At 40.5% G+C, this 24,548-nt stretch overlaps 1 protein-coding gene and 1 non-coding gene across 2 annotated transcripts in view; one reads left to right on the top strand and one right to left on the bottom strand.

Moving 5' to 3' along the window:
* Window positions 1–24,548, bottom strand: part of LOC129083212 (zinc finger protein 420) — a 367,495-nt gene that overhangs the window by 233,763 nt on the left and 109,184 nt on the right. The window lies entirely within an intron of this gene.
* Window positions 15,633–15,763, top strand: LOC129083247 (small nucleolar RNA SNORA38). Its single transcript, XR_008530474.1, has one exon. It is a non-coding gene; the product is annotated as a small nucleolar RNA SNORA38 (small nucleolar RNA).

Genomic DNA, 24,548 nt, shown 5'->3' with positions numbered 1-24,548 from the left:
TCAAAGTTCTCTTCTAAAGCATCCCACGCTCGGTGGGAGGTGTAGTTCACATTCTAGCCGGAAAGGCGGGATGTGTAGGAGGCGTTCTGAGGGAGCAGCAGCGAACACAGAGAGCCGCGGAGACTCTTGGGCTTCAGAGCCGGTGTGGAGTACGCAGGCGCAGACGGGTCGGAGGTGAGAGTGGCGGGTCTTGCGCGTTAGAAGGCGGGCGATGGCGGGCTCTGGGGTAATGCTGAGGAGCGGGGCGGGAAAGTGGGCTGGGGAAAGCGAGAAAGCAAGAGGGAACCTAGGCTGACAAGGCCGGGAAGGAAGGCGAGAGTCCGGACCCTAGAGAAAGCGAGGAGGGAAGCGAGAACGTAGGCAGAGGAAGGAACAAGGAGCCAAGGCCGGGATCGCGGAGGAGGGAACTGGGAGCCCCGACCCGCATTGGTCCAGGCTGGAAAGGACGGAAGAGGGAACTGGAAACCGAGGCGGGTGTGAGCTCGGCCTGGACAGGAATTTTTTCTTTTCCCCCTTACGCGACCCCCATCCCGTGAGGAAACCCAGCTCTTGGAGCGCAGCCGGGCACACACGGGCATTCCATTAAGTGCAGCTTTTTGTGCAGCCTTGTGTGCTGGTCCTTGTCTGTGTTTCGGCACATTTTACTCCGTGTGACGTTCTGGCACTGATTGGTTGTGAAAATATTAGGGTCTCTGAATGTGTCTAATTTTAAAAATACGTGCTTGTCGATTTTCTTTATTATTCAATTAAAGTTGTCCCATTATTCCCCCGTTACTCTCTCCTGCCCTATCCACCCCTAATTCCCACATTCAATCCTTCCCCCCGCCCCACCCCCCGTTGTCTTTGTCCACAGGTCCTTTATAAATGTTCCTTGACATGACCCTTCCCCGTCTTTCCCCCGTTATCTCCCTCCCTCCTCCCCTCTGGTAACTGTCAGTTTGTTCTTTATTTGTGTGTCTCTGGTTCTATTTTGCTGGCTTCTTTGCTTTGTTGATTAGGTTCCAGTCACAGGTGAAATCATATGGTGTTCGTAATTCACCCCATGGATAATTTCGCTTAGCATGATACTCTCCAGTTACATCCATACTGTCGCCAAGGGTAGAGGAGTTCCTTCTTTCTGCTTCATATTATTCCATTGTGTAAATGTACTATGGTTTTTGATCCACTCATTTACTGAGGGGCATTTATGCTTTTTCCAGCACTTGGCTATTATAAATAATGCTGCTAACACTGGGGTGCATATGTTCCTTTGAATTGGTGTTTCAGGATTCTTAGATTATAATCAAAGCAGGGAATTAGCTGGGTCAAGACGCAGTTCCATTTTCAGTATTTTGAGGAAATTCCATAATGTTTTCCACAATGGCTGCACCAGTCTGCATTCCCACCAGCAGTGCACTATGGTTCCGTTTCTCCGCAGCCTGGCCAGCACTTGTAATTTGTTGATTTGTTTATGATGGCCATTCTGACTGTTGTGAAGTGGTATCTCGTTGTGACTTCAATGTGCATCTTCTCTCTGATGGCTAGTGATGCTGAGCATCCTTTCATATGTCTCTGGACCCTATGTATGTCCTCCCTGGAGAAGTGTCTGTTCAGGCGCTTTGCTCATTTTTTTAGTTGGATTGTTTGTCTTCCTGGTGTGGAGTCATGAGTTCTTTATGCTTTGGAGATCAAACCCTTGTCCGAGGTATCATTGGCAAATTATTGTCCCATATGGTTGGTTCCTTTTTCATTTTGCTGGTTTTCTTTAGCAGTGAAGAAGCTTTTTAATTTGATGTAGTCCTATTTGTTTATTCTCTCCTTTATGTCCCTTGCTCTAGGGGACATATCAATAAAAATATTGCTGCATGGAATAGCTGAGATTTTCCTGCCTATGTTCTCATCTAGGACTTTTACGGTATCACAACTTATATTTAAGTCTTCTATCCATCTTGAGTTTATTTTTGTGTATGGTGTAAGTTGGTGGTCGAGTTTCATTTCTTTGCATGTAGCTGTCCAGATCTCCCAACACCATTTGTTGAAAAGGTTGTTTTTACTCCCTTTATGCTTCAGTACCCTCTGTCGAATGTTAATTTACCATGGAGACATGTGTTTATTTCTGGGCTCTATTCTGTTCCAGTGATCGATGTGTCGATTCTTATTCCAGTACTACACTGTTTTGATTACAGTGGCCTTGTAATGTAGTTTGCTATCAGGTATTGTGATCCCTGCTACTTTGTTCTTCTTTCACAAAATTGCTGAGGCTATTCGGGGTCATTTATGGTTTCTTATAAATTTTTCAAATATTTGTTCTGTATCAGTGAAATACACCATTGGTATTTTAATGGGATTGTGTTGAATCTGTAAATTGCTTTGGGTCGTATGGACATTTTGATGATGTTGATTCTTATATTCCATGAACATGTTACATGCTTCCATTTATTTGTGTCTTCCTTAATTTCTTCAGTGTTCTGTAGTATCCTGAGTACAAGCCTTTTACCTCCCTAGTTTGGTTTATTCCTAGGTACTTTATTTTTCTTGTTGCTATATCAAATGGGATTTTTCCTAATTTTGTTTCTGATATTTCATTGTCAGTGTACACAAATGCCTTCTATTACTGCATATTGACTTTGTATCCCACCATTTTGTCCAATTCACTTATTAGATTGAGAACTTTTTTGATGGAGTCTATAGGGTTTCTGTGAGCACTACCATGTCATCTGCAAACAATGACAGTTTTACATCCCCCTTTCCAGTTTGGAAGCCTTTTTTTTTTCCCTCATCCGATTGCTGTGGCTAGAACTTCCAATATTATGTTGAAAAGAAGTGGCGAAAGTGGACACCCTTGTCTTGTTCTCAATCTTAGTGGCAAATCTTTTAGTTTTTGCCAGTTGAGTATGATGTTGGCTGTAGGTTTCTCCTGTATGGCCTTTATTATGTTGAGGTATGTTTCCTTCGCTCCCACTCTGCTGAGTGTTTTTATCATAAAATGGTTGCTGGTACCTTATCAAATTCTTTTTCCGCATCTATTGATATGATCATTTGATTTTTGTCTTTCATTTTGTTTATGTAATGTATTACATTTATTCATTTGTGAATATTGAACCATCCTTGCATTCTTTTGCTGAATCCCACTTTATCATGGTGTATGCTCTTTTTAATGTGTTTCTGGATGCAGTTTGCCAATATTTTGTTGAGGATTTTAGCATCTATGTTCATCAGTGATATTGGGCCTGTAGTTTTCTTTCTTTGTTGTGTCTTTATCTGGTTTTGGGATAGAGGATGATGCTGGCCTCATAAAAAGAGTTTGGGAGTCTTCCCTCTTCTTGGTTTTTTGGAATAGTTTGAGAAGGATAGGGTTTAGCTCTTACTTAAATGTTTTGTAAAATTCTCCTGTGAAACCACCTGGTCAAAGGCTTTTATGTGCGTAGGGTTTTTTGATTACTGCTTCAGTTTCACTAGCTGTTATCAATCTCCTCAGGCTTTCTGCTTCTTCTTCACCCAGTCTGGGAAGATTATATTTTTCTAGAAATTTCCCCATTTCACCCAGGTTTTTAAATTTCTTTGCATATAGTTGTCTGTAGTAATTTCTTACAATCCTCTGTATTTCTGTGGTATCAATTGTAATCTCTCTCATGTCTGATTTTATTTGTTTGGGTCCTCTCCCTTTTTTTCTTGATGAGTCTGCTTTAAGGCTTATTGATTTTGTTTATATTTTCAAAGAACCAGCTCCTGGATCCGTAGACATATTCTTTTAGTTTCTGTGTCATTCAATTCTGTTGTGCTCTTGATTATTTCCTTCCTTCTATTTTCTCTGGGCTTTGTTCGTTGTTCTTTCTCCAGTTCTTGTACATGTAGGGTTAGATTAATTTTAAATATTTCTATCTTTTTTAGGTAAGCCGGTATTGCTATGAACTGCCCTTTCAGGACTGCCTTCTCTGTGTCCCCTAGGTTTGGGGCTGTTGTGTGTTCATTTTCATTTGTTTCCAGAAACTTTTGATTTCTTCCTTCATTTCAAAATTAATCCATTCATTGTTTAATAGCACGCTTCAATCTACATGAATTTGAATGTTCTTAAGTTTTTTCCTTGAGGTTGGTTTCTAATTTCAAGCCCTTTAGGTCTGAGAAAATCTTGATATGATAAAATGTTCTTATATTTCTTGAGGTTTCTTTTGTGTCCTCTCATGTGGTCTATTTTTGAAAATATTCCATTTGCCTTTTAAAAGAATGTGGATTTTGCTTCCTTTTTTTATTTCTGAATACTTTATTCCTTTTTTCATAATATGGTAGATTTATTTTTTTATTTTTTTAATTTATTTTTTTAAATACATTTGTCTCTGCCTACCCACCACCACTTTCTCTTGCCCCCTCCCTCCTTCCCTCCCTCAGCTCTTCCCCTTTGGTTTTGTCCATGAGTCCTTGCTATATGTTCCTTGACTTTCCCCTTCCCTTCCTTTCCCCACCCCCCCTTCCCTCTTCTCTCTGTTGATTTCTTTTCCTTTCAGTGTTGCTGGTCTTATTTTCCTTACATCTATGGATTGTTGGTTAGGTTCCGCTTATAGGTGAGATCATATGGTATTTGTCTTTCGCTCCCTGGCTTACTTCACTGAGCATAATGCTCTCCACCTCCATCCATGCTGTCGCGAAGTGTAGTAGTTCTTTTTTTCTTGCTGCTGCGTAGTATTCCACTGTGTATATGTACCATAACTTTTTCGTCCAATCATCTACTGATGGGCATTTAGGTTGCTTCCAACACTTGGCTATTGTAAATTGTGCTGCTATGAACTTTGGGGTGCATATTTCTTTCGTATTGGCGTTTTGGTGTTCTTAGGGTATAGTCCCAGCAGGGGAATCACTGGATCAAAAGGCAGTTCCATTTTCAGCTTTTTGAGGAAATTCCACACTGCTTTCCACAGTGGCTGCACCAGGCTGCATTCCCACCACAGTGTGCTAGGATTCCCTTTTCTCCACAGCCTCGCCAGCACCTGTTGTTTGTGGATCTGTTTATGATGGCCATTCTGACCGGTGTGAGGTGGTACCTCATGATGGTTTTGATCTGCATTTCTCTGATGGCTAGTGATGCTGCGCATCCTTTCAAATGCCCTGGGTCCTCTGTATCTCCTCCTTAGAAAAGCATCTGCCCAGGTCCTGTGCCCATTTTTTGTATGGATCGTTTGTCTTCTTGGAGTGGAGTCGAGTGAGTTCTTTATATATCTTGGAGATCAAACCTCTATCTGATGTATCATTAACGAATATATTTTCCCAAACGGTTCGCTCCCTTTTCATTTTGCTGATGTTTTCTTTTGCCATGCAGAAGCTTCTTATTTTGATGAGGTCCCACTTGTTTATTCTTTCCTTTAGGTCCCTTGCTTTAGGAGACATATCAGTGAAAAAATTGCTGCGTGGGATATCTGAGAGTTTCCTGCCCATGTTCTCCTCCAGGACTTTGATGGTGTTGCAACTTATATTTAAGTCTTTTATCCATCTTGAGTTTACTTTTGTGTATGGTGTCAGCTGATGATCCAATTTCAGTTTTTTGCATGTAGCCGTCCAGCTCTCCCAACACCATGTGTTGAAGAGGCTATTAGTGCTCCATTTTATGCTTCTGCCCCCTTTGTGAAATATTAGATGCCCATAGAGACCTGGGCTTATTTCTGGGCTTTCTATTCTGTTCCACTGGTCTATGGGTCTGTTCTTGTGCCAGTACCAGATTGTTTTGAGTATAGTGGCTTTGTAGTAGAGTTTGAGGTCCGGTGTTGTGATCCCTCCTACTTTGTGTTTCTTTCTCAAAATTGCTGAGGCTATTTGGGGTCGTTTATGGTTCCATATAAATTTTTGAAATGTCTGTTCTATTTCTGTGAAGTATGTCATTGGTATCTTAATAGGGATTGCGTTGAATCTATAAATTGCTTTGGGTAGTATGGACATTGTGATGATCTTAATTCTTCCAATCCATGAGCACGGTGGATGCTTCCATTTATTTGTGTCTTCCTTAATTTCTTTTTTCAATGTTGTATAGTTTTGTATGTACAGGTCTTTTACGTCTTTGGTTCAATTTATGCCTAGGTACTTTATTTTCTTCTTGCTATATCGAATGGTATTTTTTTTTTCTGATTTCTTCTTCTTCTGTTGCATTGCTGGTGTACAAAAATGCCTTTGATTTCTGAATATTGACTTTGTATCCTGCTGTTTTGCCAAATTCACTTATTAGGTTGAGGAGTTTTTTGGTAGAGTCTACAGGGTTCTCTATGTACACTATCATGTCATCTGCAAACAAGGATAGCTTTACTTCCTCCTTTCCTATTTGCATGCCTTTTATCTCTTTCTCTTGTCTGACCCCTGTGGCTAGGACTTCCAATATGATGTTGAAAAGAAGCGGTGAAAACATACATCCTTGTCGTGTTCCCAATCTTAGTGGGAAAGCTTTTAGTTTTTGCCCGTTGAGTATGATGTTGGCTGTAGGTTTCTCTTATGTGGCCTTTATTACGTTGAGGAATGCCCCATTTATTCCAATTTTGCTGAGTGTTTTGATCATAAATGGGTGCTGTACCTTATCGAATGCTTTTTCTGCATCTATCGAGATGATCATGTGATTTTTGTCTTTCCTTATGTTTATGTGATGTATCACGTCTACTGATGTCCGTATATTGAACCATCCCTGCATGCCGGGGATGAATCCCACTTGTTCGTGGTGGATAATCTTTTGAATGTATGGCTGGATGCGGTTTGCCAATATTTTATTGAGGATTTTAGCATCTATGTTCATCAGCAAAATTGGCCTGTAGTTTTCTTTCTTTGTAGGGTCTTTGTCCGATTTTGGGATCAGGGTGATGCTGGCCTCATAGAAAGAGTCTGGGAGTCTTCCCTCCTCTTGGATTTTTTGGAATAGTCTGAGAAGGACAGGGGTTAGCTCTTCCTTACATGTTTGTAAAATTGTCCTGTGAAACCATCCGGCCCTGGGTTTTTGTGTGCTGGGAGTTTCTTGATTACTGCTTCAATTTCCCCAGCTGTTATCTGTCTGTTCAAGCTTTCTGTTTCTTCCTCCTTCAGTGTTGGAAGATTATACTTTTCTAAAAATTTGTCCATTTCATCAAGATTTTCAAATTTCTTGGCATATAATTGTTCATAGTAGTTTCTGACGATCCTTTGTATTTCTGTGGTATCAGTTGTTATTTTTCCTCTTTCATTTCTGATATTATTAATTTGGGTCCTCTCCCTTTTTTTCTTGATGAGTCTGCTTAAAGGCTTGTCAATTTTATTTATCTTTTCAAGGAACCAGCTTCTGGATTGGTTGAACCTCTGAATTGTTCTTTTTGTCTCTATGTCATTCAGTTCTGCTCTAATCTTGACTATTTCCTTTCTTCTACTTGCTCTGGGATTTATTTGTTGTTGTTTCTCCAATTCTTGAAGTTGTAGTGTTAGGTCTTCTATTGAAATGTTTCTATCTTTTTTAGGTAGGCCTGTATTGCTATGAACTTCCCTCTCAGGACCGCCTTTGCTGTGTCCCATAGGTTTGGGACTGTTGACTGTTCATTTTCATTTGTTCCCAGAAATTTTTCGATTCTTCTCTTATCTCATTATTGACCCATTCATTGTTTAATAGTCTACTGTTCAGTCTCCATGAGTTCGCAAGTTTTTGAAGTTTCTCTTTGAGGTTGATTTCCAGTTTCAAGCCCTTGTGGTCCGAGAAAAAGTTTGGTATTATTTCAATTTTCCTGAATTTGCTGAGGTTTGCTTTGTGTCCTATCATGTGGTCTATCTTTGAAAAACTGTCATGAGCATTTGAAAAGAATGTGTAGTTTTCTTCTTTGGGATGTAAGGTCCTATATATGTCAGTTAAGTCTCTTTGATTGAGTGTGTCACTCAGCGCCACAGTATGTTTATTAATGTTTTGTTTGGGAGATCTGTCCATTTTTGACAGTGGGGTGTTGAAATCCCCTACTATCAGTGTGTTGCTGTCTATATCTTTTTTGAAGTCATCCAACAATTTCCTTATAAACTTGGGGGCTCCTATATTGGGAGCATATAAGTGTACAATGTTGATGTCTTCTTGATAGATTCTTCCTTTAAGTATGATAAAGTGCCCCTCTGGGTCTCTCTTTATGGCCTTTGCTTTGAAATCTACTTTGTGTGATACAAGAATGGCAACCCCAGCCTTTTTCTCATGCCCATTTGCTTGGAATATTTTTTTCCATCCCTTTACTTTCAATCTGTGTAGGTCTCTTGCTCTGAGGTGGGTCTCTTGTAGGCAGCATATGTGTGGGTCATGTTTTCTTATCCATTCAGCTACCCTGTGTCTTTTGATTGGGGCTTAGTCCATTCACATTGAGAGAGATTACTGATAGAAACTTACTCATCTTTTCTCTTTGTGCCTGTGTTCCTCTCTGTCTCATTCTTTTCCTTCATCTGCTTAAACCAGTCCCCTTAGCATACCTTGGAGTGCTGGTTTGGTAGAGATGTATTCTTTTAGTCTTCTCTTGTCTGGGAAACTCTGTATGTCCCCTTCTATTTTAATGGAGAGCCTAGCTGGGTAGAGCAGCCTTGGCTGTAGGCCCTTGCTTTTCATGGCTTGGAATATTTGTTGCCATTCCCTTCTGGCTTGTAGTGTTTCTGTTGAGAAGTCAGCTCCTAGCTGTTTCAGGGCCTCCTTGTATGTTAGTTTCTCCTTCTCCCTTGCTGCCTTGAGGATTCTCTCTTTGTCTTTGACAGTTGCCATTTTAATGATGATGTGTCTTGGAATGGACCTCCTTGGGTCCCTCTTGAGTGGGGTCCTCTGTGCCTCCTGGATCCATGAGAGCCTTTCTCTCCTCAAATTAGGGAAATTTTCCATCATTACTTTTTCGAGGAGGTTCTCTATTCCTTGCTCCTCTTCTTCTCCTTCTGGGATCCCTATTATATGGATGTTATTGCGTTTCAGGTTGTCCTGCATTTCCCTCAATGCCTCTTCATTCTTTTTAGTCTTTTTTCCATTTCTTGTTCTTTCTGGGAGCTTTTTTCTACCTTATCCTCCATCTCACTGATTCGATCCTCGGCTTCATCCAGCCTGCTTTGGATTCCTTCTACTGTGTTCTTCAACTCAGAAATGGTATTCTTCATATCCTCTTGTGCCTTCTTGATAGTTTCTATGTCCTTTTCCAGGCTGATATAGTTTGCTGTAAGATCCTGATAGTTTCTCTGCAGTTTCTGATAGTTATCTTTGAGCTGGCTGAGCTCATTGAGCTTCCTTAGAACCAGTGTTTTGAATTCAGTATCTGATAGTTCCCTTGCCTCTATTTCATTGAGCTCTCTCTATGGGGAGTCCCCTTTTCCATTCATTTGGGGTGAACTTCTTTTTCTTCCCATTTATGTGAGAGTCTGTTCAGTACTTTCGTCCTTTACTTTTCTTTCTGGGCCTGCCTTGATGATGTCAGTTGTTGACCCTATAGGACCTTGGGTTGTTTGTTTGAGCCTTCCAGGAGTCTAATGTCTGTGTCTGACTCCTGCTTGGAGCAGCTCTGTGACCCCTTCGGTCAGGGCTGGGCTGTTTTTCGGGATCTCTCTGCACTCTCGCGCAGGCTCCTTGATCGCGCTCCCAGTGAGGCAGGATCCCCCACCTGCCTGGGCTCGCATGTGCTTGCCCCAGACTAGGGTGCTTATTCGTGACCTCGCGTACTCATCTGGCCCCCCTGCCCGGTGAGCTCCATGGCACTGGTCAGTTTAGGGTCCTCTATTGTGTATTTTACCCGCTTTTGGCTCTTTGGGTGCGTTGCTTGCCCTCGCCAAATGGGGACTATGGAAATGGGAGGAATTCAGCTCCAGGACTCTACAGTTAATCCTGTCTCTGGTCTGTCCTCCAGGGACTCTGGGCAACTCTACTAATTTTGTGGGCCGCTCCGCAGCGCGGGTGGGCGGGTCAATTTATGCCTGCCCTTGCCGCTCTGTGCACTCCCTCGCAGGCCGGATTGGTGCCAATCTGTGGGAGGCCTTGCCGCCCTGGTGCAAGCATTCGCCAGCCCGCGTGGGTCACACACATGCTCCAACCCTCGCCGGTCACTTGGTGCAAGTGTGCGCACCTGCACTGGGTTTTTTTGGGGTGTCTATATGTGCTTTTCGGCTTTTGGCTCTTTGGGGGTGTTGCCTCTTCCCGTGCAATGGAAACTACGGCAAGGAGAAGGAGTTGGGACTCCCCGGTTCCTCCTCCCGTTCTTTCCCAACGCTTCCATTTCTAGTCTCTCCTCAGGCGTCTCTGGGCAGTTCTGTGACCCTTTTGGCCAAGGATCCACCACCTGTGCGGCCTACGTTTCAGTCGCAGGCAGTCTGGTTCCTGCGCGCCCCTCCTCTGCCTCCTTAGGGGCGCGCCTTTCCAGCCCACAATGGAGACTACAGAAAGGGGTGGAGTCGGGACTCCCCGGTTCCTCCTCCCGTTCTTTCCCCAGCGCCTCCGTCTCCAGTCTCTCCTCAAGGCTCTCCCAGCCAGTCTTCACTCAGCCCCGCAGCTACACACGTACAAGCTGTGTGCAGAGCGCACAAAAGTCAGGTTAATCGATTCCCTTATGCCTGATGAGATGGTAGCTGCAGAGTGGGAGGTGGTTATCACCGGGGCTCCACTGGCCGCTGTGTCAGTTCTCTTCACAAACTTTTCCTCACCTGTCTTTTCCCAGGCACCAGCCCACCCTGCTGCCGCCTCTACCTAGAGATCAAGGAGGGTGGCTGCCACTGCAACTTTTGCGTTGGCCCTTTAAATGTCTCTTTGCATCCCCAGCCACCTGTCTCTGGCAGTGAGCGCCCCTAAGCTTTTCAGGGTTGCGTTTTGTCTGTATTTTCTTAGTTTTAGCTGCTGTAGTTTAGGGGTTCCTGTTTATGATTCAGACCCCCTTCTTCTCTGGGGAAGCTAACTGACCATTTCAATGTCCCTCTGGTGCCATTTCTCGTGGGCACCAAGCCCATCCTCTCGAGCCTCCACCGCACTTCTCACCCATTGGGATGTGTGAGAGTAAAATCCACTGTCCGCGGCACCAAGGCTTCTCTCCCACTATCGCTCCACTGCTTTCCAGGTGATTACTCCACTATTTAGTTGCGATTCCAGTTTGGTCTTGGGAAGAGGTCAGTGTGACTCCCATTCACTCCTCCGCCATCTTCCTGATCAGATCCTAGTGGACCTCAGCTTAGGATTTAGATCCCACACCTCTCAGTGGGACCCAACCAGCTGCTTAAATATTCCTCTGGCATTTCAGCTGCCACCTGTGGGCACCCAACCAGCCCTCTCATGTCTCTAGTGCACTCCCTATGAGTTCCACTATGCTCAATCTCTTTCTTCTTTCTATCAGTGGTTATGAGGCTTCTCTCTCACTATTGTTCAGTTGTTTGTTCCTGGTGATTCCTCCACAATTTAGTTGTAATTCCAGAGTGGTCCTGGGAGAAGGTTAGTGAAATTTCTATTAACTCCTCTACCATCTTGGATCACCCTTTCCCATTAATTTCTCATTTTGTTTTTGAGAGCATATGCAACTTTAGAGAGGACACAGTGAGGAGTTTGTGCATGAAATTTTGCCACGTTGTGAAGAAGTATTGTTATGGGCTCTAGGAGATTATGCATGACGTGCCTCTGGGATGGTAATTGTGTAGTGGGTGCTATAAGTGTACATATGTCTAATTTTTGAAGTATTTTGTGTGCACAGATTTCAGCGACTAATTTCAATGTGGCTCATTGTGTAATTGAGATGGAGTGCTTGAGAATTGGCTGCATGATTAGTTAAATTTGTATTGTTTAGATTACCTGAATTTGGTTATTTTATGTGACTCTTTCAATTAAACAAGTAAAATAAATAGAGATTTTAAAAACAGATGATGAGGTAAAAATTTAAAAATTTTAGGTGGTAGGATAGTATATTGGGAAACTCCATATTGACTAATGATTAATATGTTGAAATGAGTAGAACCATAAGTGACACTCAAAATTTCTATTTGGGTGATTTTTCTTTTTCTTTTTCTTTTTCTTTTTCTTTTTCTTTTTTTTTTTTTTTTTTTTTTTTTGGCTGCTGCTGCTGAATGAAATCCTGGGCAGATTTAATAATTTCTTCAGTCATTCTGAAAATAATAAAAAAATCTGTTGGACATTTAAGCACAAGAGCTGTCCAATTTTATTATAGTCATTTAACTAAATAAAATATTCATTGTATAAGTCAATACTTCAAACTTGTTTTAAAAGCAGAAAACTCTCCCTCCTGCTGGAAGCCTGCAATTTCTCCTCTGATTGTCAATCTCTATTTTGTCTCCCCTTTACTCCCTCTAGGTGGGTAGTCTCCAGCTAAAATGGATTGGGAGCTAGAAAAGGGAAGAGAAGTCATAAGTCAGAGACAGGAAGAGGCTAACATGACTGGTACCATTATAGTTTAATGTAAGTCATCTCTTACCTTCTGAGAGAACCCACTGCTGGGAACTTCCAGACACTCTTTTCTTCTCAAGCGTACAGCCACATCTCCAGCTGCCTCCCCAGTTTTCCCTCTGGATATGCAGTGGCCCATCCACTCTGGTGGGTCTTGCCTCTCCATTCAGTCCTCTTGGAGGAGAATACAAGCCAACCCAGGCAGGCTCCACCCATGGATTCCCTATCTAGAGTTCATGTGAGAATTAGCCACCATAGTCACTTGCCCTCCCAAATCATGGAAACATAAAATTTCCCCGCAATTTCTCTTATCACTTTAGTTCCCATTGGCATCAGGGTGTAACAGGCCCCTTGTATGTTATATGGAAGGGAAAATCACCCACTTTTCTCCCCACTGGAAATCTATGTCCTAAAAATATCCTCTCTTAAAGAGACATTCCCTTCTCTCAGTCTCTCCAGCCTCTTGAAGTAGGAGTTAAATTAATAGTAGCAATACTTTACAGCCAGTTGCCTTACAAGACTTATTTTAGAATGAGGGACACTTAGAAGCTTATTAACTCACCGTCTTTGGGACATCTGCTGAGACTGAGGCAGAAAGATTTCTAAGTTACCATCCTGTTAAAAATGAACAATGACAATAATTAGAAAACCCAAAGGTTTGTTGGGGAAAAGAAAAAATAGTAGCAAAGCACAGATGTCTATGTATATGTGTATATAGGTATCTATATAGATGTCTATACCTATGTCTGTCTGTGTGTGTGTGTGCGCGCACACCCCCCCCCCCCACACACACCCAGAAAACAGGAAAGTGGCCAGTGGCCGTCAAAAATATGTGATACAAAGGATTGCATGATATGTTCAAATTTTTAAAAAATATTTCTAAGAGACAAAAAAATGAAGACAAATAAAAGGACAGGAAGACATATGATAAAGTATCTAAACTCCCAAACATTTCATGTAGTGTCAGTAAAATTTTTGAACTTTATGAAGCCCTTAGGAAAAAATGAATAAGCCAGAAATTCTGAAAGAGTAAAGTAACGAAGGGGGATGTAGCCCTACCTGATACTAAAATGTGTTTTAAAACTAATAACTGCAGAGTGATCTTATTATGAACACATCAGTGGAACTAAATATAAAGCCCAGATCAAGTTAAATACATAAAAGTAATAAAGTAAATTATAAAGATGGCAGTTTTGGTGAGTAGAGGAAATACAGGTTACTGAATACCTATCAGTACTAAACCAGATGCCCCATAATCTATTTTTAAAGTTACTTTTCCATGTGAAAAAACCCAAAGTCAAATGACAAAGTATAAAAAATTATTTTTTGTAAATACAGAATTAATTTCTTTCCTTTAAAAAAGATCTAATATCAACTAGAAAATAAAAATAACATAAAAGAAGCAAAAGAATTATGAGACAAGAAACTAAAGATGGTTTTTAAACTTATGAAAAGAGTTGTATCTTCTCTCATAGTAAGAAAAATAAAAACTAGAAACACAATTTATACCTAATAGGCAAGCATCAAGAAGTTTTTATCAGCATTATTCATCAGGGTGACAGATATTCTGATATATTGCTGGTGACAATATAAATTGTAGAACTTAAATGGAGAGAAGCTTGAAAGTAGTTAATATCAGTAGACTGCTTAGGCAAGAAAAGACGGGGCGAAAGGGAGAAAAGCTTTCTCAAAATTTAACCTGTTGCCCCAAGGGCCTGTATCTCTGGCTTTAAGGATAAAATAAAATTTGTCTAGCTCATTCTCCCTCCTGTATTATTTATGTGGGATGTGCTGAGTCGACAAGGGCCAAAATAAGGGAAATGAAGACAATTAGAGCTGTAAGCCATGTCTGTGATGTTATATATCATCTTTTCACATTGGCTTTCCCTTAGGAACCACCACTTTTCCAAAGAGGAACCCAAAGGAAGACTGGGCATCTCTTACAAATCTCAAAACCATGGCTCAGGTGAGGTGATGGTTTCTCTCTCCTTTCTGAAATACTCTTTTTTTGTTTAATGATATTTGAGCCTTTGCCTTTCTTGTATTAAATCCTTCTGCCTGTGTTTCCCCTCAGAGAAGTGGTCTCCACTTCTCCCCATATTGGCCAGATAAGGCTTTACCTTCCACAAGTGCTCCCTCTAATTTTAACCAGTGTTTATACATTAAGTGGGTATGTCACTCAACATCTTTCTCAGTCTTCTTTCAGAAGCAATACTGGCACAAAAATGCATTTACTCAAATGAGAGTATATTACTGCATGAACTTGTATAGATAAAAACAGTCAAGATGGAGATGGAATTGATATATTATGATTATTAAGTGACAAGAAGTCCTAGCTCAAGGCTTTGAGAATAGGCTGTGCTTGACAGATTATATACAGAACTGAGGTACCTGTATTTCTCCTGTCTGGTCCTTCCATTTTTCTCATGGTGGCTAACAATTCCTAAAATTCTGTAGCCTGCCTGTAACACTCCCCCAATATGCAAATGGCGTTATAGATTTATTTCTATTTTAAAATTTCTTCTAATTTTATATGTAGGAGAAATAAATGTACATGCCTAGATCACCTACTGAACTAAGATCATAACTCTTGAAATATTCTGCTCTTAGTCTTTCAAAGATATTTCTCTTGGTGTTTTCTTTCAGAACATTCATCTTTATCCGTGGACCTCATAAATACTGGTATTGTCCAGATTCTGTATTGGTTCGCTTCTCTTTAGTCTCCTGTTCACAATTCACCACAATTATTCTAATTATGCTCAAATAATTTTAATCATAAACAGCCATTCTGACTGTCAAAACTATATCCAACCTGCAAATAAATATCACCACCACTTGCACCTTCCACAGATATTTGGGCACATGCCCAATATTTACCTCATCAACTCCTACCCATCCTATTCTTTTAGGGTTTTTAAAAATATTTTTTCCAATCTGTTTATGGCCCCAGCCCACCTAATAGAGCTAGCCTGAGTTAAGATGCCTCTCACTGTTGAATCTCATTTCTTATACCATAGCTCTCTTCATCACCACTGATGTCATCTTTATTTGGGTGCTTCTTCATAGCAGTCATGTGTCTTCCTATTTAACAACTTTGGTCCTTTTCCAGTCCTTTAAGTGCTCATCCCAGTACTCACTAATCTTTGTGTTTCTTACACTTTTCTGTTTAACTTTTTTTAAATTGTGGTTATATATATATATATATATATATATATATATATATATAAAAAATTTAATATTTTAACCATTTTTAAGTGTATGATTCAGTGCCATTAAGTACATTCACATTGTATCCTCCTACGAAGGCGTGTCTTTGGTTCCCTGTCTTTGGACACGTAAGAATTGGAGGCAAAGAAATGTGGACTTGGAGAAGTCTGGGGCCAGCTTGCTCCCTGCAGGCTCAAGACCAACCATCCCACACAGAGAAAAGAAAAGAAAAAAAGAAAAAAAAAGTACACTCACATTGATATATAACCAGCACAACTATTTCCAGAACTTTTTTTTTAAATTGTCTATCAATTACAGTTGACATTCAATATTATTTTATATTACTTCCAGGTGTACAGCATAATGCTTAGACAGTTATATAATTTGTGAATTGATCCCCTCCAATAACTCAAGTACCCACTTGATACCCTATGTGGTCATTACAATGTTATTGACTATATTCCCGATGCATCCCATGATTATTTGTCACTATCAATCTGTACTTTTTTTTTATCCTCACCTGAGGATATTTTTTATTATTGATTTTAGAGAGACGAAGGGGGAGAGAGATAAAGAGAAAGATCAATGTGAGAGAGAGACATCTTTCTGCTACCTCCTGTATGTGCCTGGACCAGGGATCGAACCCACAACCTAGGTATATGCCTGGACCAGGAATCGAACCCACAACCTTTTGGTGTACAGGATGACACTCCAACCACCGGAGCCACCCAGCCAAGACTCAATTTGTACTTCCTAATCCCTTCTCCTTTTTCACCCAGCACCCTCTCCTCCACTTCAATCTGTGAACCATCAGTATGTTCTCTGCATCTATGAGTCCTTTTCTGTAGTGTTTATTTTGTTCTTCAGATTTCACGTGAAATCATATGGTATTCATTTTCCTCTGTCTGACTTAATTTGCTTAGCGTAATACTCTCTACCTCTATCCATGTTCTCCCAAATAGTAAGATTTCATATTTTTATGGCCAAGTAATATTTCATTGTACATATGTACCACTTCTTTATCCACTTGTCTATTGATGAACACTTGGATTGCTTCTATATCTTGGCTATAGCAAGTAGTGCTGCAATGATCATAGGAGTGCATATATCTTTTTGAATTAGTGTTTTGGGTTTCTTCAGATATATGCCTAGAAGTAGAATTCCTGGCTCATAAGGTAGTTCTATTTTTAACTTTTTGAGGAACTTCCATACTATTTTCCACAATGGCTGCATGAATTTACATTCAGTGCACAAGGGTTCCCTTTTATCCATATCCTCACCAACTTGTTTGCTGGTTTTTCTGATAATAGTCATTTTGACAGGTATGAGGTGATATCTCTTTGTCATTTTAATTTACATTTTCTCCTAATTAGTGACATAGAGCATTTTCTCATATGTCTATTGGCCATTTTTATTTCCTCTTTGAAGGAACGTCTATTCAGGTCCTCTGCTTAATTTTAATTGGATTGTTTGGGGTTTTTTGGTGTTAAGTTGTCTTGAGTTCTTTATAAATTTTGGATATTAATCCCTTAAAAGATGTATCTTCTTCCATGCAGTAAGTTCTATTTTCATTTTATACTTGGTTTCCTTTGTTGTGCAAAAAGTATTTAGTTTGGTGTAGTTTGTTTATTTTGTCCTGCATTTCCTTAAACACCTCTCCATTCTTTTTGAGTCTTTTTTCATTTTCTTGCTCTTTCTGGGAGCTCTTTTTCTACCTTGTCCTCCAGCTTGCTGATTTGATCCTCTGCTTGATGTATCCTGCTTTTGATTCCTTCTACCGTGTCCTTCAATTCAGAAATTTATATTCTTCCTTTCCTTTTATGTTTTATTGGTAGTTTCTGTCCATTTTCATGCTGATATAGTTCACAGTAAGTTCCTTGTAGTTTCCATGTAGATTCTGGTAATTCTCTCTGAGCTCACTGAGCTCATTGAGCTTCCTTAGAACCATTGTTTTGAACTCAATATCTGATAGTTTACTTGCCTCTATTTCCTTTAGTTCTCTTTCTGGGGATTCCTCCTATCCCTTCAATTGGGGTGTATTTCTTTGTCTTCCCATTATTTGTGAGACTCTTCTTTTTTGCTTCTGCTTCTTATATTGATCTGTCTTGATTTCCTGACTTTGTGGTGTGAACTTCTACAGTGGGAGACCTGTTAGATTCAATGGTGCAGTCTCCTGGATCTCCCAACCTTGCTGATCTTTGGATGCCTTTTATGCCATTTATGTTGACTCTCTGGAAGTAATTGGATTTTGCTTGTTGTTTGGTTGTTCTTTGGTGGGTCCTACCCTCCAGCTGGTTGACTGAGGGTTGCTCTGCCCTCTACGTCTTCTGTGTGTTTGTGCAGGTGCTGCCAGAACAAAACCACAAAGCCCAGGAAACTAACCCACATCTGCAAAAGTAACTCATGCCTGCAATCACACTATCAGCAGCAAACGAACCAGTGTTAATAAGGCTGTAAAGAGAGTACGACTATGATAAGGAGAGAAATAAACTATTAGTATAAAATATAATTACTTAATATGCACAAACTTGAGGGGCCAGAAATGAATGTTAAAAAGCTATGTAGTAAAGAAAATATTGCAAATCATAGAGAAGACCACAGTAGATTTCAACTCAGTAGCATCTAGTACTTACCGCTGTTTTTTTTTCTGGATCTGCCTCTGATGATGTCAGATGTTGACCCATCTGACCTTAGGCAGTCTGTTTGAGGCTTCCAGGGATCTACTGTATGTGGCTGTCTCCTTCAGTTATTAATCTACTCACTCTGCACTCAGTAGTCAGGCTTAGGCACCACAGGCAGGGCATGTCCCCCCGAGGGCAGGGCTATTGTGTTCTCTCAGGCTGTTGCTCAGGGGAGTGGTCTGCCTGAGCCAGATGGCTGGTGCCATAGCAGGGAGGCGTCAGCACCAAGATCCCACCAGCTGTGCCCTCAGTTTTCTCCCTAAAGCCTCCATGTCCAGTCTTTCCTAAAGTGCCTCTAGACCACGCTGCGCCCCCTTTAGCCAGGGATCTACTATCTGTGGCTGCTACAGTGCGTTCACCAGTCAGGCTTAGTCACAATAGGCCAGGGCAGAGTCCCTCCTGGGAGTGGGGTTATTGTGTCCTCTCACACTGCTGCCACTCAGGGGAGGGGTCTGCATAAACAGGATGGCTGCTGCCATATGGGGGATGAGTGAGGACCAGGATCCTGCCAGCTATGCCCTCAGCTCTCTCCCCAAAGCCTCCTTCCCCAGTTTCTCCTCAGGTGTCTCTAGCCCACTCTGCCCCAGCCTTTGCTGGAGCCCAGGGTTAGTGGCTGCAAATAAAAATTTATGCGTTGGCCCTTTAAATAGCTCTTTGCATCTCCAGCCACCCATCTCTGGCAGAGGGCAACCTATTGCTTTTCACATCCGGCTGTTATCTGTGTTTTTTTTGGGCTGTGGTGCCGTAGGCTGGAACTCCCCGCTTATGGTTTAGACCCTGCTCTTCTCAGAGGGATCCAACTGTCTGTTTAAATATCCCTCAGGTGCTGCTGTCTGTGAGTATCCAGCCTGCCTTCTTGAATCTCTACCTCACTCCTTACCAGTCAGGTTGTGCTAAAGCCGATTCTTCTGTCTGTCTGAGGTTATAAGGGTCCTCTCTTGTTATTGTTCAGTTGTTTGTTCCAGTTAACTTCTGCACAATTTAGTTGTAATTCCAGATTGGCCCTGGGAGGAATTCAGTGTGACTTCCATTCACTCCTCCACCATCTTGCCTCCCCAAAAGACTCTCATTTTTTCTTGATGAGTCTGATTGAAGGCTTGTCGATTTTGTGTTTCATTTCAAAGATTCAGCTCCTTCATTTATTGACCCTTTGAGTTGTTCTTTTAGTTTCTTTGATATTTAATTCTGCTCTGATCTTGATTACTCCCTTCTTTCTACTTGCTCTGTGCTTTGTTGTCGTTCCTCCAGTTCTTGTAGATGTAGGGTTAGTTTGTTTATTTGAAATGTTTCTATCTTTTTTAGCTAGGCCTTTATTACTATGAACTTCCCTGTCAGGATGTCTCTGTTGGGTCCCATAGATTTTGGCCTGTTGTGTGTTCATTTTCATTTTTTTCCAGAAATGTTTTGCTTTCTCCTTTAATCTCTTTATTACCCCTTTCATTGTTTAATACTATGCTATTCAGTCTCCGTGAATTTGAATGTTTTAATTTTTTTCCTTGAAGTTGGTTTCTAGTTTCAAGCCAGTTTGATCCAAGAAAATGCTTGATATTATTTCAATTTTTTTGTATTTTTTGAGGCTTGTTTTGTGTCCTATCATATAGTTTAGCTTTGAAAGTGTCCCATGTGCATTTGAAAAGAATGTATATTTTGCTTCTTTGGAGTGAAAGATTCTGTACATATCAGTTACATTCATTTCATCATTCAGTGCCACAATATCCTTGTTGATTCTTTATTTTGAAGATCTATCCATTGTTGACGTAGGGTGTTAAAATCGCCTACTGTAAGTGTGTTGCTGTCCATATCTTTCTTGAAGTCCTCCAAGGTTTTCCTTATATATTTGGGTGCTCCTATGTTGGGTGCATATATGTTTATAGTGGTTATATCTTCTTGATGGATGCTTCCCTAATTATTACAAAGTGTTCTTCTCTGTCTCCTTATATGGCCTTTGTTTGGAAATCGATTTTGTCTCATACAGGTATTGCTACGCCAGCATTTTTTGTGTGTCCATTTGTTTGGAATAGTTTTCCTATCCCTTCATTTTCAGTATGTATAGATCTTATATTCTGAACAGTCTCTCATGGAGAGCATGTATGTGGGTCATATCTTCTTATCCATTCAGCTACCCTATGTGTTTTGATTAGAGCATTTAATCTATTTACATTTAAGATTATTATTGATATGTACTTACTCGTTGCCATTTTTCCATACCTGTGTTTTTCTCTGTCTTGCTCTCTTTTTTTTATCTCTCTCTCCCTCTCTTTCTTCTTTTTATAGCATTCCCTTTAGCATCTTTTGTTGTGGTGGCTTGGTGCAGGCATACTCTTTTAGCCTTTTTTTATCTGTAAAGCTCAATGTTTTGCCATCTATTTTAAATGAGATCCTTGCTGGATAGGGTAGTCTTGGCGGTAAGTCCTAGTTTTTCATTATCTGGAATATTTTGTGCCAATTCCTTCTGCTTGTAGTGTTTCCTTTGAAAAACCTACTGATAGCCTTCTTGTAATTCCTTGGTATGTTATTGCTCTTTTTCCCTTACTGCCTTTAAGATTCTCTCTTTGTCTATAACAGTTGGCATTTTAATTATGATGCGCCTTGGAGTGGGCCTCTTAGGCTTCATCTTTATTGGGACCCTCTGTGCTTCCTGAACTTGCATGACTTTTCCCCTCACCAACTTAGGAATATTTTCCGTCATTATTTTTCCAAACAGGTTTTCTATCCCTTGCTCCTTTCCTCTACTTCTGCTATGATACAAATATTTTTACATTTCATGTTGTCCTGAAGTGCCCTTAAACTATCCTCATTCTGTTTGAGTCTTTTTTCTTTTTGTTTCTCTGCCTGTGTATTTCTTTCTACCTTGTCTTCCAGCTTGCTGATTTGGTCCTTTTTCATTCATCCTGCTTTTAATTCCTTCTAGTGTATTTTTAATTTCAGATATAGTATTTTTCATTTTTTCCTGGTTCTTGATTATACTCTCTTTCCTTTTTCATGCCATTGTAGTTCCTACTCAGTTCCCTGGAGTTGTCACCAAGTTCCTTGAGCATCCTTTTTTTCTTTGTACTTTTATTTTTATTTTATTTTTATTGATTATGCTATTACAGTTGCCTCATTTTTTTCTCCCCTTTATTCCCCTCTGTCCTATACTGCCCCACTGCCCAGCATTCCCCCGCTTAGTTCATGTCCATGGGTATACATATAAGTTCTTTGGCTTCTCCATACTCTTCTTAACTTCCCCCTGCTTATTTTGTACCTACTATTTATGCTGCTTATTCCCTGTACCTTTTCCCCTATTCTTCCCCCTTCCCCTCCCCTCTGTTTTACTGTTCATAGTTTTGATCTTCATTTCTTAGATAAGTCCTTTTAACATTTCATATAATAAGGGCTTGGTGATAATGAACTCCCTTAACTGGACCTTCTCTGGGAAGCACTTAATCTGCCCTTCCACTCTAAGTGATAGCTTTGCTGGATAGAGTAATCTTGGATGTAGATCCTTGCTTTTCATGACTTTGAATACATCTTTCCAGCCCCTTCTTCCCTAAGAAGTTTTCTCGAAAACTTCTCAAAAAAAAAAGTTTTCTTTTGAGAAATCAGCTGATAGTGTTATGGGAACTCCTTTGTAGGTAACTATCTCCTTTTCTCTTGCTGCTTCGAGATTCTCTCATCTTTAATCTTGGGTGACTTAATTATGATATGCCTTGGTGTGTGCTTCCTTGGGTCCAACTTCTTTTGGACTGTCTGAGATTTCTGGATCTCCTCAAAGTCTGTTTCCTTTGCCATATTGGGGAAGTTCTCTTTCATTATTTGTTCAAATAAGTTTTCAGTGTCTTGCACTTCCTCTTCTCCTTCTGGCACCCCTATGATTCAGATGTTGAATTGTTTAAAGTTGTCCCAGAGGTTCCTAAGCCTTTCCTCATTTTTCTGAATTCTTCATTCTTCATTCTTTTCTGGTTGAATGTTTATCTTGTTTCTTCATTCTTTTCTGGTTGAATGTTTATCTATTCCTTCTGTTCCCAATCGTTGATTTGAGTCCCAGTTTCCTTCCCTTTACTGTTGGTTCCCTGTATATTTTTCTTTATTTCACTTTGCATAGACTTTGCTTTTTCCTCCATTTTGCAACCATACTCAATTAATTTAGTGAGCATCCAGATTACCAGTGTTTTGAACTGTGTATCTGATAGGTTGGCTTCATCACTTAGTTCTATTTTTGGAGCCTTGATCTGTTTTTTCATTTGGGCCATATTTCTTTGTCTCAGCACACCTGTTACATGGGAAGAGGCAGAGCCTTAGGTATTTTCCAGGGCAGGGCAACCCAGGTCTCTGGGTTGTGACGCTGTGTGTGGGTAAGGAGTCCCAGAGAGAACAATGTCACTTGTTCAGCTCTCTGCCGGCCTTCATTCACTTTCCCCACTACCTACAAGCAAATTGGGCACTTCTGGTGCTGATTCCTGGGCTGGTGGATTTTTGTATGTTCTAGGACCCTGTAGGTCTCTCCAACAGACTCTCCTATGAGGCTAGTAGTTTCTCCTGCCGCCTCAACCCCCACAGGTTTTTACCTCCAGAGGTTTTGAGGATTTCTTTTTCCACACTGGAACCCTGGATTGCATGGTCTGTCTCGCTCCCCAGCTCTTCCTCTGGTTTATTTGCTTGCAAGTGTGGGACCGCTGGGTCCTCTAGCTGCCACCTTGCTGCATGTCCACTCTGCACTGGGTGCCTGTGTCCGCCCCTCCTACCAGTCTGAATGAATGTTTCTTTAGCTCGTTGGTTGTCAGACTTCCATACAGTTCAATTTTCTGGCACTTCTGGTTATCTTTTGTTGTTAAATTTATTGTCCTTCTTTTGGCTGTGCAAGGAGGCAAAGTATATCTACCTACTCCTTGAACATCCTTATAATATTTTTTTAATTCTATGTCTGATAGATTGCATGCCTCAATTTCATTTAGCTCTTTATTTGAGGATCCTCCTTCCCTTTCAGTTGAGAATTCTTTCTTTGTCTCTCCATTTTAGGTGACTCTTTTTGATTGTTTCTGCATGTCAGTATGCTCTGCTTTGACTCCCTGTCTTTGTGGAGTGGACTTCTTTGGTAGGAGTTTTGTGGGACTCAGTGGTGCAGTCTCTTTGATCTCCTGATTTGGATGCCCTAGGATGGCCCTTTCTTCTGTTTGTATGGGCTCTCTTGTTGTATTTGGGCTTATCCTGTTTGTGGCTTATTTGTTGTTGGGTTCTCCCCTCCAGCTGGCTGACTGGTAGTCACACCTCCTGCTGCATCTTATATCCTGTTGTACAGGTGCTGGTCAGCAAAACAACATTACCAGAAAACCAAACCATGTCAGCAAAAAACAAACAAACAAACAAACAAAACCCTGCCACATCAGCAATATCAACAGCAATTGAGCAAAGATTAATAAAGGTGGAAAGAGATTAAGAATATTAAAAGATAGGAAAGAAGGACTTTGGACTAAAAGACTAAATGACTAAAAGAGGGAAAATGATTTTGAATGGGAAAATGGAGGAGAAATAATAAGAGTAGGAAATAAAAAGAAAGCAAAGGAGAAAATAAAATTTAAACCTAAGTAAAGCAGGGATACCCAATGGTAAAAATGGAGTAAGCAAAGGAAGGAATATACTATGAGTTTTGAAGTAAAATTAAAAAGGTATTGAACCAATGGGAACAAAATTGTAGAAAAACCACAGCAGGGTCAATTACAATGACAGTTGTGCAAAAACTAATAGAGGTGGATAAGAAATAAGAATATAATACAAGAGAGAAAAGTGTATATGAGATATCTACCAAAAAGAAAAATGATTTGGAGAGGATGTGGGAGACAAGTAATAAGAGTAAGTAAGTTATAGAACCCGGGCTAAGAAACGGAGGGAAAATTAAAATAAAATTTGTAACTCAACTGATCAAGAGCAGGGGAAAGACAAAATGGAGTTAGACAGGGAGAGTAGCCTATGGGATTTAAAGTACAAACAAGTAGTGAACAAGTAGGAATTCCGTTGGAGAAGAACAGAAGAACAGCAATAACCGTGATATCCTTGTCCAACTAACCACAATTTATAAATGTGGAAAGGAAAGAAGACTATTATAAGAGGGTGAAAAAGAACGTGAGCTGACTTAAGGAAGGAAGAATGCTTTTGTGAGGATAGATGGAAGAGAAATAATAGCACTAAGGAATGAGAACATGGTGTATCATGGGAGAAAATAAAGGTTACAACAATAAGTAAAGTCAAGAAAAGGCAAAATGGAATGACACCAGGGAGGGGTGCTATGAGGGATTTGAAATAGCAATAATATGAGCAAAATATATACTCTGAATAAAAAGAAT

The sequence above is a fragment of the Pteronotus mesoamericanus genome, unplaced genomic scaffold (genome assembly GCF_021234165.1).
Source record: "Pteronotus mesoamericanus isolate MK-2021 breed Mesoamerican mustached bat unplaced genomic scaffold, CSHL_Meso_final scaffold_165, whole genome shotgun sequence".
In the NCBI taxonomy this organism is placed as follows: domain Eukaryota; kingdom Metazoa; phylum Chordata; class Mammalia; order Chiroptera; family Mormoopidae; genus Pteronotus; species Pteronotus mesoamericanus.
This window is presented reverse-complemented; position numbering and strand designations above follow the sequence as displayed.